The following is an 11,386-nucleotide window of genomic DNA, read 5'->3' on the forward strand; positions in this document are numbered from 1 at the left end:
CTCCCCTCAAGCCCCCTCTATCCCCACCCTGCCTTTCTGGCCCAACCCATGCATGGTCCCTCCCACCCGCCCTGCTCTCTTGTCAGTCCCTCCTCGACACATCTCAACTAATGCCCATGGTCTTTTCCTGCCCACCTGAAGTGCGGTTCAAAACCCTCCCCTACCTACAAATCCCTGGCTAGAGTTGCTATAAGTTGGAATTTAATTGATGGCAAACAATGATTATTATCGGACATAATGAGTGCCAGGGCTTGTTTATTTTATTTAATTTTACTTGATTTACTTTTCTGTACTGCAGTAGCTGGAGGCTAAATTTAGACTCTTGAACTGGTATCATCCTTCAGCCATGAATTAAAGAAACAATTTAGTTATGCTTACAAAACGGGAGCATTCCCAGAAAGCATACGGCAAACTTGGCCACCTCCCTGCTTATCCCTGCCTCCAGGTCATTTCTGAACAGATTGAAAAGTACTGGTCCCAGGACAGATCTCTGGGGCACACTGCTTTTCACCTCTCGCCATTGTGAAAATTACCTGTTGACTGGACCTACTCTCCTGGTTTCCTGGTTCTCAACCCATTCATAAGAGGACCTCCCTACTTATCCCCTGACTGTGGGGTTTTCTCAGCAGCCTTCGGTGAGGGACCACGTCAAACATCTTCTGAAAATCCAAATAGATAATATCTAATGGTTCGCCCACATCCACATGCCTGTTGACCTTTTCTACGAATTCTAAAAGGTTTCTCCCTGGAACAGACGTTGGGCTAACTGGCCTGTAGTTTCCCGAGTCCCCCCTTCCTCCCTATTTACAGATTGGTGTGACATCTGGCACTGTGACTGTTTTAAGAGACAAGGTGTATATTTTAGTTAAGAGATCAGGAACTTGATTTCTCAGTTCCTTAGTAACCCTTGGGTGGCTGCCATCTGGGCGCAGTAACTTATTGATCTTCCGTTTATCAATTAGGTCTAAAACATTGTCTTTTTTAACCTGTATAATGATTATGTATTATGATATGAATAAAAATGTGCTGTAGAACAGAAAAGATAGAATTAGATTTTCTTTTCAGTACTTGTGAGAAGTATGACTCTCAGAATAACAGTATGCTGCCTGAAAACCAGGATGCTTGTTTCGTTTCCTTGCTTATTTATTCTATGACGGAAATCCTGTTGCATCGTTAAACAAAAGATGTAGCATTTGGAATTGAATGGTTGTAAGTTAAGAAATCTCTGAGAATGTATCGGTTGCATGCCAGTTTGTGTAACTCAGTATCAGACTATGGAAATTTCTTAACATATAGCAGTTTACTTTCAGAAGTTATATCCTTTGCATATCTGCAGATTCCCTGCTCTGCCTTTACAGGTACATTATTCCCAGTGCAGCAACAGCAAAAATCTTTTGACTTGCATATTGTGGGCTTATTGTGATGCTTTCCACGTAGCTCCATTTCATGCTGCACTCCCCTGCCTGATTGTTTTTGCTTTATTATTTGGGTTGTGTTTCTCTTGTCTGGATTTGTTATGGCCCCAACCAACCAACCAACCAACCAATTATTCCTATTGTGCTGATGTGACACAACCAAGCAGAATTACTGGCAAAAGTGGCAACAGAGGGAGGACAGGATCAGCAGCGCAGACAGTCCTGTTTTGATTTTCCGTCTGCTATGTCTTGCACATTCTTTTGCTTATCGGTCAAAACTTCTGTTGTCCTCTCCCACCTTACAAGCAAGCAGGTTTGGATCTGTAGATGGAGAAATGAAGCTTGGTTGTTCCGTATCATTATAACCCAAAGACTCTCCAGATTAGTCAAGGACAACAAAAGGGAGAAAGCATGAGGATTTACAAGCTCACAATATCTGGTATCACCTGATTTGTCACAGACGGTTTCCTTGCAATTTGCTGGTCATGGCTGTGGCATATCTGGAATGTTGTTGGTATAACCAACCTTGCATCAAATATGAGAGACCAGGGCTGGGGACCCTTTAGCCCTCCAGATACTTTGCATTACAAATGTCCATTGTCATTTATCATTAGACATGCCGTAAGAACTACTGGGAACTGCATTGCATAATACCGGGAGGACAAAAAAAAAAATCCCCATCTTAATGATAGCAATTAAGCTAGTGCTACTCAGCTTTAGGGCTAATTTGCTAGAAACATTCTTATAATTGTCATCTGCAATCATAACAGAAGAATATGTACATGCATATCATTTGCACGGCTCTTTCTTTCCAGTAAATGCAAATTATGAGATTATGAGTTGTCATATCATACGGTTCTTCTTGACACAACTTCAGCCAGGAGAAGTGTGTTTCTTCCTTCCTTCGCAAACAACTCTTTGGAGAGTAGGTGTCAGATAACTGTACAGGGCAAACAAGTTTAGCCCACTTAATTTATCTGTGTAAATCATGCCTTGTGTGCGCTTGAACATCCCTGCCCTGGCAGTAAAAAGGGAAGGAGCTTTTTCGAAGATGGGGTTGTTTGGAGTCTTTACAACAAGTGGTTGTATTCTGGGTGCCGTGACCAGATGAAGTAGCCTAGTCGTGTGTGTCCTCCCCCCGTGGTAAAACATCCACCCCCACACAAAGTCACTCACTCTGTTTCTTCCTTGATTGGAAATGAAAATTGTAGGCCAGAAATTAACACATTCCAGATATTGCCTTGAGAGACCCCTGAATACCATAAATAAGGTGTGGGCCGGGGCCCATGGGAGGGGGGAAAGGGGAATTTTGGAAGATTTTCCGACCTGCTTCTTGACTTTGGAACACTTTGTGCCTCTAAATGTGTCTCTAGAAAGGATGAATAGCCTTAGGGAGAAGAAATCTGGGTGGTGTTTGGAAAACAGTGTGACAACTTGGGTGCCCATGTGCTCTCCATCGGAGGTGACCGAGTTCAGCCCAGCTTACCGAGAGGATGCATGCCTTTGTTTGGGGAGGGTTTCCGAAGATGTCCTTTACCTGTCCTGACCTGTGCTGGCCTTCCTCCCACCCAGTTCTAAGGGATGCTGATGTCAGTCGCTTCCTTTCTTCTCACATTTCCTTCCTGACCCTCGGGGTGGGGGTGGGGGTGGGGGTGGGGGTGGGTGGAGGAGAAGAGGAGACATCTTGCCTTTGCTTTCAAGAGCTAAGGAGGCAAATGTAGCTCCTTCAATCTGCATCTGAGTGAATTAGAACCAGGAATCCTATCATCTTTTATATATCAAAGTATGCCTCTAAGACATACTAGCTTTATACATTTTTCTCCTAAACCAATGTCTGAATGTGATTTCTTTCTAAAAGTAAAGAGGCTTCCACTAACCACCTTTTGATGGTCAGGGGCTGAATCCACAGGTTAAATCTACTGCTCTGCTAGCACTGTAGTGGCGGTTAGAGGTCTTGACTGGAGCTCAGAAAGCCAGCTTTGCTTCTTAGTACCTTTAATTAATTGCATTTAATGTGGTGGCACGGCGGGTTAAACCACAGAAGCCACTGGACTGCAAGGTCAAAAGACAAGCAGGTTGAATCCACGCGACGGAGTCAGCTCCCGTCGCTTGTCCCAGCTCCTGCCAACCCAGCAGTTCAAAAGCATGTTAAAAACGCAAGTAGATAAATAGATACCACCACGGTGGGAAGGTAATGGTGTTCCGTGTCTAGTCGCGCTGGCCACATGACTACAGAAACTGTCTTTGTACAAACACTGGCTCTACGGCTTGGAAACGGGGATGAGCCTCATGCCCTAAAGTCGGACGCGACTGGACTAATTGTCACGGGGAACCTTTAACGTTACTCTAACTTTAATTCATGCTGCCTTTCTACTAGGTCTGGGACTGAAAGCAGCTCACAGTTTAATAAATACACTAAAATAAAGTATGGGCTAATTCAGACAGGTATTGTTTGATGTGCTTCAGGAGCAAATGGTTTGCTCTTTTTTCTTACAACCACATAATGTAACTGCTAGTGTGAACCAATTTGCCCCTACAACCCCCCAACGTGCACAGTTTTAAATCCCTGTCAGGGGCTTCTATATTTTAGGTGCAGGTTTGTGCAACTCTAGTCTGTTCCCCGTGTGTGTAATTGCTGGGAATGCACTGAAATTTAGCCTTGCAGCTCCATAGTCAGTGTCAATGTCCAGTATTGTGAAATGACTTTAAAAATAAGCTGCTTCAAGATATTGGCAAATTGAACACTTCCCCTGATCCTATGTGGAGGGACAGGGGAATAATAATAATAATAATAATAATAATAATAATAATAATAATAATAATAATAATAATAATAATAACAATAATAATAACAACAATAATAATAACAATAATAATAATACATACATACATACATACATACATACATACATACATACATACATACATACACCAGGCAATCAAAATTTTAAAAATATTGACTGCCATTCTTTGGCTGGGGGCAAGAGTTTATAGAAGTTTGTAGAAAACAAAAACTCCTCCTTCTCCGCAATAGTTCCATGACAAATTATCCCCTAATTCTGAGACCTTAACTATGCAGCCAGAATGGGGTGGAATGTTGACTTCATTTTCAACTGCTCCAGTGCCCCCCACTGGATAAGCCATGGTGCTGGCAAGCTGCTTTTTTCTGAAACTTGGCCTTTCTCCCTTACTCCTCCCATCATCTGGGTTGTGCTTGCTCTTTCTGAGCACGTAGAAGGGCAGGGAGTCTGTGGTTATAAAATCCAAAATATTTAGGCAGACTACCCACGAATGGGGCAGCCTGTTTATCTAAACCAATATTTTCCAGTCATTGCAGTAGTTCTGACTGACTACCATAGGCTAGAATCAACTTAGGTTGCCCTGTTTTGTGTATATATTTAACTTGACAGCTGCTCCAAAGAGGTTTCTGCAATCTGAACAGTGAGTGCAAAAAAGCTATTCATAAAAAAGATGCTTCTGTTTAGTAATGGCAAGGGTTTGTTGATTATTCTGGCTTGTGCAGTTGGCTGCCAATTAGAGTACTCCAGCAGAAGTTAAAAAGTTACTTTTAAGAAGAATGAGTGTAGTTACAGGCTACAGCTAAGCAACAGAAGGATAGTGCTTTGAGGCAGCGGTTCACAAATATATATAGACACACAGAGAGTATATTCCTAACAGTGTTGTTATTGCATGCCATTGAGTCACCTCTGACTTAGTACATAAAAATAGAGTTTAAGTTGTAGGCATGCACTTTCATTTGAAATACAGGAGCATAATATTTTTTAGAGTAAAAACTGTTTTGAAAGTAAAAAAGAACAATGAGAATGTGTTGAATTCATTCTAAAAAATATAATGGCTTATAGCCTTAAAATAAGGCACAATAAAACAGCAGAAAACAGAAATATATCTCTTACAGTCTTGAAGTTTTAAAATGTAAAAACATGTAAAGTTTATGCACACACACACACACACATACACTTAGCTCTAAGCATTTTTAAACACACAGAAAAACATTTCTAAATAAAGCTCACCTATTTACTTTTTTTCAGTTTAAGTGAAATCCAGACTTACATCACAAACCTCTGCTAGTAAACAGCCATAGCAATATATGTGCACCATTTACCCATTAGATATCAGCATTTCCTATTTTCAAGGGAAGGATTCGTCTGAATATGCGAAGAGGTCCTCACTGCCGCCTCTCTTCGTGCCATGGAAGACAATTTACCCATGTTGACCAAAGCTTTCCTCTTTAGACGGTCACTCCAGATGCAAGGAGACCAACAAGGGCTAGAAGTCTCACCTTCCTCAGGCATTCAGTTTAACCCTTTTCTGAACATCTGGATGGGGCAATTATGACTGAGCTACATTTCAGATTTCTCTACAGTATATGAACTGACAACCTATGTCCTCTATTGCAGTGATCCCTAACCTTTTCCAAACCGTGGACTCTTTGGGGGGACGGGGCACCTGTGGGGGTGGGTGGGCCATGTGTGCAGTGGGTGTGCGTGCATGTGAGGGGGTGTTCATGCAGGGGGGGCAGGAGATCTGTTTCCACGGCCCGATCCTGACAAGGCCACAGCCCGGTTACCAGGCCATGGACCGGGGGAGTTGGGGACCCCTGCTCTGTTGGCTCAATACTGGCAATCGAAAGGAGGGACCAGACAAGCAACAAACATCCAGTAGTAATTCACTGCATACAGCAGCACCTCTCTTCAATATAAGAAAATAAAATTTCAGAACCAAAAGGAAGGGAGATCAGAGGCTCAAAGGAAGGATGGAACCCCCCAGTAGATGACAATGGGGGAAATAACATGTATGTGCCCAGCCAGAACTTAGCACGTTAGGAAAAGCACTTATCTGCATTGATGCCCTGGTCCCTCTGGGATCCAGCCAATCCTTTGCAGAACTTGAAGAGTGACTTTCAAGGAGATGGCTGAAGCCGTTCATAGCCGAGCAACCATATCCCTGATAAAAAGACATGAGATAGGTGTCAACATCCTCTCTAGGATAGACTACTTTGGACATGGCTCATTCATAGCAATTGTACCTACAACTTTGCTCAGAGCTGTAAGGATTATTTTAAAGCACCGTATAAAATATAGAAGCAATGTGGAAAACAACTTGAAGAAATTAAAAACTTTTAAAGTTGCCTGGAATTATTGCAACAAAGAAAATACCTACACTTAAGGTAATCAGATGAAATTTTGAAATGCTTGTTCATGATTGTCTGATTTCATTGTGGAACTAAACTTTTACTGGGGTAATGTCAGCTATGATGAACCTAGAAAACCTTGGTCATCTATAAAGGCGTCTCTGATTTGCCCTTTAGGTCTGCTTTTAAGTTGGCACGTAGGGGGAATTGTACTGAGCTCTCCCAAATAGGGTCGGAACATAGTCATGGTCCGTGCTGGCCGGGGGATTTCTTGAGGCACAATAATAAGAGTAACAATAACAACATGTTTGCCAACTTAATTCATTAATTAAATCATTCATTCATTCATTCAACTGGGATGACCTTGTGGGTCAGGCAGATGACATTAAGGAGAGACACTCTGACAAGTAACATGGGCCCAAACCACGGAGGGCTTTGTATGTGATTGTCAGAACCTTGAACCTAATCCAGAACGCGATGGGCATCCAATGGAGGCGAGCTAGACCTGGAGTGGTCAAATTTACTTGCAGCAACCCTCAGTCTGGTTGCCGCATTCTGGACCTGCTGAAGTCTCCAGATCAGGTTCAAGGCCATTGCAGCAGTCGATGTGGGAGATGACCGGGGCCTGCACCAAAGTCCTGAAGGAGTCCTTGTCTAGATAGGGGCAACATTGGGTGATTAGCCTAAGCTTTTTGAAGGCTGATCTGGACATGGCTGCAATTTGGGACTGCCAAGAGAGAGACAGGTCCAGAAGAACACCCAACTTACGCACTTGGTCTCTAAACTGGAGGTGAGTATCATCCAGCCTAAGGACCACCCCCCAACCTATCAGAGGTCTCCCCAAGGAACAAAATCTCAGTTTTGTCTGGGTTCAGTTTGAGCCTGGGTCCATTCCAGTACTGTGACCAGGCAACGCTCCGGCTTCCAGGCAGCATCCACTGCAGAGGGGTTAACAGAGATATAGAGTTACATGCTCATCAGCAACCTTTCAGGGTGGGGCAAATTCTGCACACCAGCTCCCCACCGCACCGCGACTGTGCTGCGCATCGAGGACTGATGTTGCCACTGCTGCGGCTCCACAGATGACTTCTTCCACCTTTTGCTGAACTCCCAGCGGCTGCAACAATCAGCCGAGGAAGGGACACGAACATCTGACAGGTGAGGACCCTTGGCTAGGAAGCTGTGAGTGACTCTGCCCCCCCCCGATTAGCGGTGAAGAGGAGAGCGGCAGGAGCAGCGAAAAGGGGCAGCAAGTCACTCCGGCACCAAGGCTGGTCTCCAGCCCTTGTCCATGGTTGGGAAGCGCAGAGCGGCTATGTGACCACATTCTGCTGAAAGAATCGATCAAGGGGCGTTTGCTGTTCGGTAGGGAGGAGTGTGTTAAATGTCATGTCGTTCCTCCCCTCGACTTTATCAGACCCTTTGCAGTCCAGTTTACCCTACACCAAATGTGCAGTGTAACAGGATACCTTTCAAAACACACAAGTAGTTAGGTAGCATAGCATTCATCAAATCAATCGTTGACAGCTACAACAGCCCTGTAAGGCGGGACATCCGGGCAAGGATCAACCCTGGCCCCCTCCGCCGGAAGGGGCGGGGTTTGGGGTGACGTCAGGGGGTTGTGGAGGCCCCTGTGGACCTATAGGAGGTTTACCTAGAGTTGGGGGACCCCCGTGACCCTAGGGAGACCTGAGGATTGGCTCCTGAAGGGTAGGGCCAGCCTGCTTCCTTGTAGACCAATAGGCGCCGTTGGAGTGTCTGTGTAGAAAAGTGGGTGGTCCTAAGGCATGCCCTGAGGCTTCCTGGGTCTGAAACTCCACAGCGGCGAATTCGGGGCCCTTCTGCACGCACTTGTTGCTCTTTGCAGGGGCTGTGACGCTTTGGAGATGATGGGCAACAAGGAAACCTGGAATAAGTTCAAGAGTACAGACAATAAAAACCCACATTTGTAGTGAAACTATTTTATTTATTTATTTATTTATTTATTTATTTATTTATTTATTTATTTATTTATTTATTTATTTTAATTTAATTTAATTTAATTTAATTTAATTTAATTTAATTTAATTTAATTTGTGTGTGTTTAGTCGTTTAGTCGTGTCCGACTCTTCGTGACCCCATGGACCAGAGCACGCCAGGCCCTCCTGTCTTCTACTGCCTCCCGGAGTTGTGTCAGGTTCATGTTGGTTGCTTCGCAGACACTGTCCAGCTATCTCATCCTCGGTCGTCCCCTTCTCCTCTTGCCATCACACCTTCCTAACATCAAGGTTTTTTCCAAGGACTCTTTTCTTCTCATGAGATGGCCAAAGTACTGGAGCCTCAGCTTCAGGATCTGTCCTTCCAGTGAGCATTCAGGGTTGATTTCCTTTAGAACTGATAGGTTTGTTCTCCTTGCAGTCCAGGGGATTCTCAAGAGCCTCCTCCAGCACCACAATTCAAAGGCATCAATTCTTCGGCGGTCTGCTTTCTTTATGGTCCAGCTCTCACTTCCATACATCATGACAGGAAAAACCATAGCTTTGACTATTCGGACTTTTGTTGGCAAGGTGATGTCTCTGCTTTTCAAGATGCTGTCAAGATTTGTCATCGCTTTCCTCTCAAGAAGAAGGCGCCTTTTAATTTCAGGGCTGCTGTCTCCATCTGCAGTGATCATGGAGCCCAGGAAGATAAAATTTGACACTGCCTCCATATCTTCCCCTTCTATTTCCCAGGAGGTGATGGGACCAGTGGCCATGATCTTAGTTTTTTTGATGTTGAGTTTCAGACCGTTTTTTGCACTCTCCTCTTTCACTCTCATTACAAGGTTCTTTAATTCCTCCTCACTTTCTGCCATCAGAGTGGTATCATCTGCATATCGGAGGTTGTTGATATTTCTTCCGGCAATCTTAATTCCGGCTTGGGTTTCTTCCAGTCCAGCCTTCCGCATGATGTATTCTGCATATAAGTTAAATAAGCTGGGGGACAATATACAGCCTTGCCGTACTCCTTTCCCAATTTTGAACCACTCAGTTGTTCCATGACCAGTTCTAACTGTTGCTTCCTGTCCCACATATAGGTTTCTCAGGAGACAGATAAAGTGGTCAGGCACTCCCATTTCTTTAAGAACTTGCCATAGTTTGCTGTGGTCCACACAGTCAAAGGCTTTCGCATAGTCAATGAAGCAGAAGTAGATATTTTTCTGGAACTCTCTGGCTTTCTCCATAATCCAGCGCAAGTTAGCAATTTGGTCTCGAGTTCCTCTGCCTCTTCGGAATCCAGCTTGTACTTCTGGGAGTTCTCGGTCCACATACTGCTGAAGCCTACCTTGCAGGATTTTGAGCATAACCTTGCTAGCGTGTGAAATGAGTGCAATTGTACGGTAGTTGGAGCATTCTTTGGCACTGCCTTTCTTTGGGATTGGGATGTAGACTGATCTTTTCCAATCCTCTGGCCACTGTTGAGTTTTCCAAACTTGCTGGCATATTGAATGTAGCACCTTAACAGCATCATCTTTCAAGATTTTAAATAGTTCAACTGGAATGCCATCACCTCCACTGGCCTTGTTGTTAGCCAGGCTTTCTAAGGCCCACTTGACTTCGCTCTCCAGGATGTCTGGCTCAAGGTCAGCAACTACATTGTCTGGGTTGTCTGGGATATCCAAATCTTTCTGATATAATTCCTCTGTGTATTCTTGCCACCTCTTCTTGACGTCTTCTGCTTCTGTTAGGTCCCTCCCATTTTTGTCTTTTATCATGTTCATCTTTGCGCAAAATGTTCCTCTAATATGTCCAATTTTTCTGAACAGATCTCTGGTCTTTCCTTTTCTGTTATCTTCCTCTATTTCTTTGCATTGTTCATTTAAGAAGGCCCTCTTGTCTCTCCTTGCTATTCTTTGGAAGTCTGAATTCAAGTTTCTGTAACTTTCCCTATCTCCCTTGCATTTTGCTTCCCTTCTCCTCTCTGCTATTTCTAAGGCCTCGTTGGACAGCCACTTTGCTTTCTTGCATTTCCTTTTCTTTGGGATGGTTTTCGTTGCTGCCTCCTGGACAATGTTACGAGCCTCTATCCAAAGTTCTTCAGGCACTCTGTCCACCAAATCTAGTTCCTTAAATCTGTTCTTTACTTCCACTGTGTATTCATAAGGGATTTGGTTTAGATTATATAATTTATATGCCAACCACTCTACCCAGAGACCAGTCTAGAGTAAAACATTTCCCACATTTTATACCCATGGTCTTTTCCTAGAACCTGTCTGTGTGTGTTTTTAATTTTCTTTTTATTATATAAAATCCATCCCTGTTGATTTAACATCGTGTCACCTGGGTACAGCTAATAATCATTTGTTAAAACAAATACCATATACATGACACTCCTAATGTATACAACATCCTTCTAACCATTGATAGAACAAGGCCCATGTTTGATAATATTTTGTATCTTCTTTTCCTTTGATTTTCAGTGTTAGTCTATCCAACTCGGCGCTGTCCGATATCTTTTTAGTTACTGTATTTCTTGATCTGTAGCTGTTTCTTCATTTTTACCAGTACTGAGCATAGATAAGCCTCGCATCTGTTGAAATATGCAGTAATAAATATACATTTTGTTTATCAACACTTTTTGGTATTATACCTAACAGAAAGAGCTGCGACCTAAAACCTGCATGTTTTTGGATTTTTTTCACAAACCATGTGTGTATTTTGTTTACGTGTGTGGGTGGGTGTATTAAACCCCCTTTTTAAGGGTCTAGGAACCATCCCCTAGTTTTAAGCCAAAGGATTCAGACAGAGTTTGAACAGCCATTAACAAGCCACAAAAGACAGCTTTCATAATGCCTACAGAC

At 43.4% G+C, this 11,386-nt stretch overlaps 1 long non-coding RNA gene across 1 annotated transcript; it reads right to left on the reverse strand.

Annotated features, from left to right (window-relative positions):
* Nucleotides 1-251: 251 nt before the first annotated feature.
* Nucleotides 252-5,618, reverse strand: LOC144588269 (uncharacterized). The gene is made up of 2 exons (XR_013543760.1): nt 5,539-5,618; nt 252-1,736 (listed from the first exon to the last, which is right to left on the reverse strand). It is a non-coding gene; the product is annotated as an uncharacterized LOC144588269 (long non-coding RNA).
* Between the last annotated feature and the right edge of the window lie 5,768 nt (nt 5,619-11,386).

Source organism: Pogona vitticeps, chromosome 3 (genome assembly GCF_051106095.1).
Source record: "Pogona vitticeps strain Pit_001003342236 chromosome 3, PviZW2.1, whole genome shotgun sequence".
In the NCBI taxonomy this organism is placed as follows: Eukaryota; Metazoa; Chordata; class Lepidosauria; order Squamata; family Agamidae; genus Pogona; species Pogona vitticeps.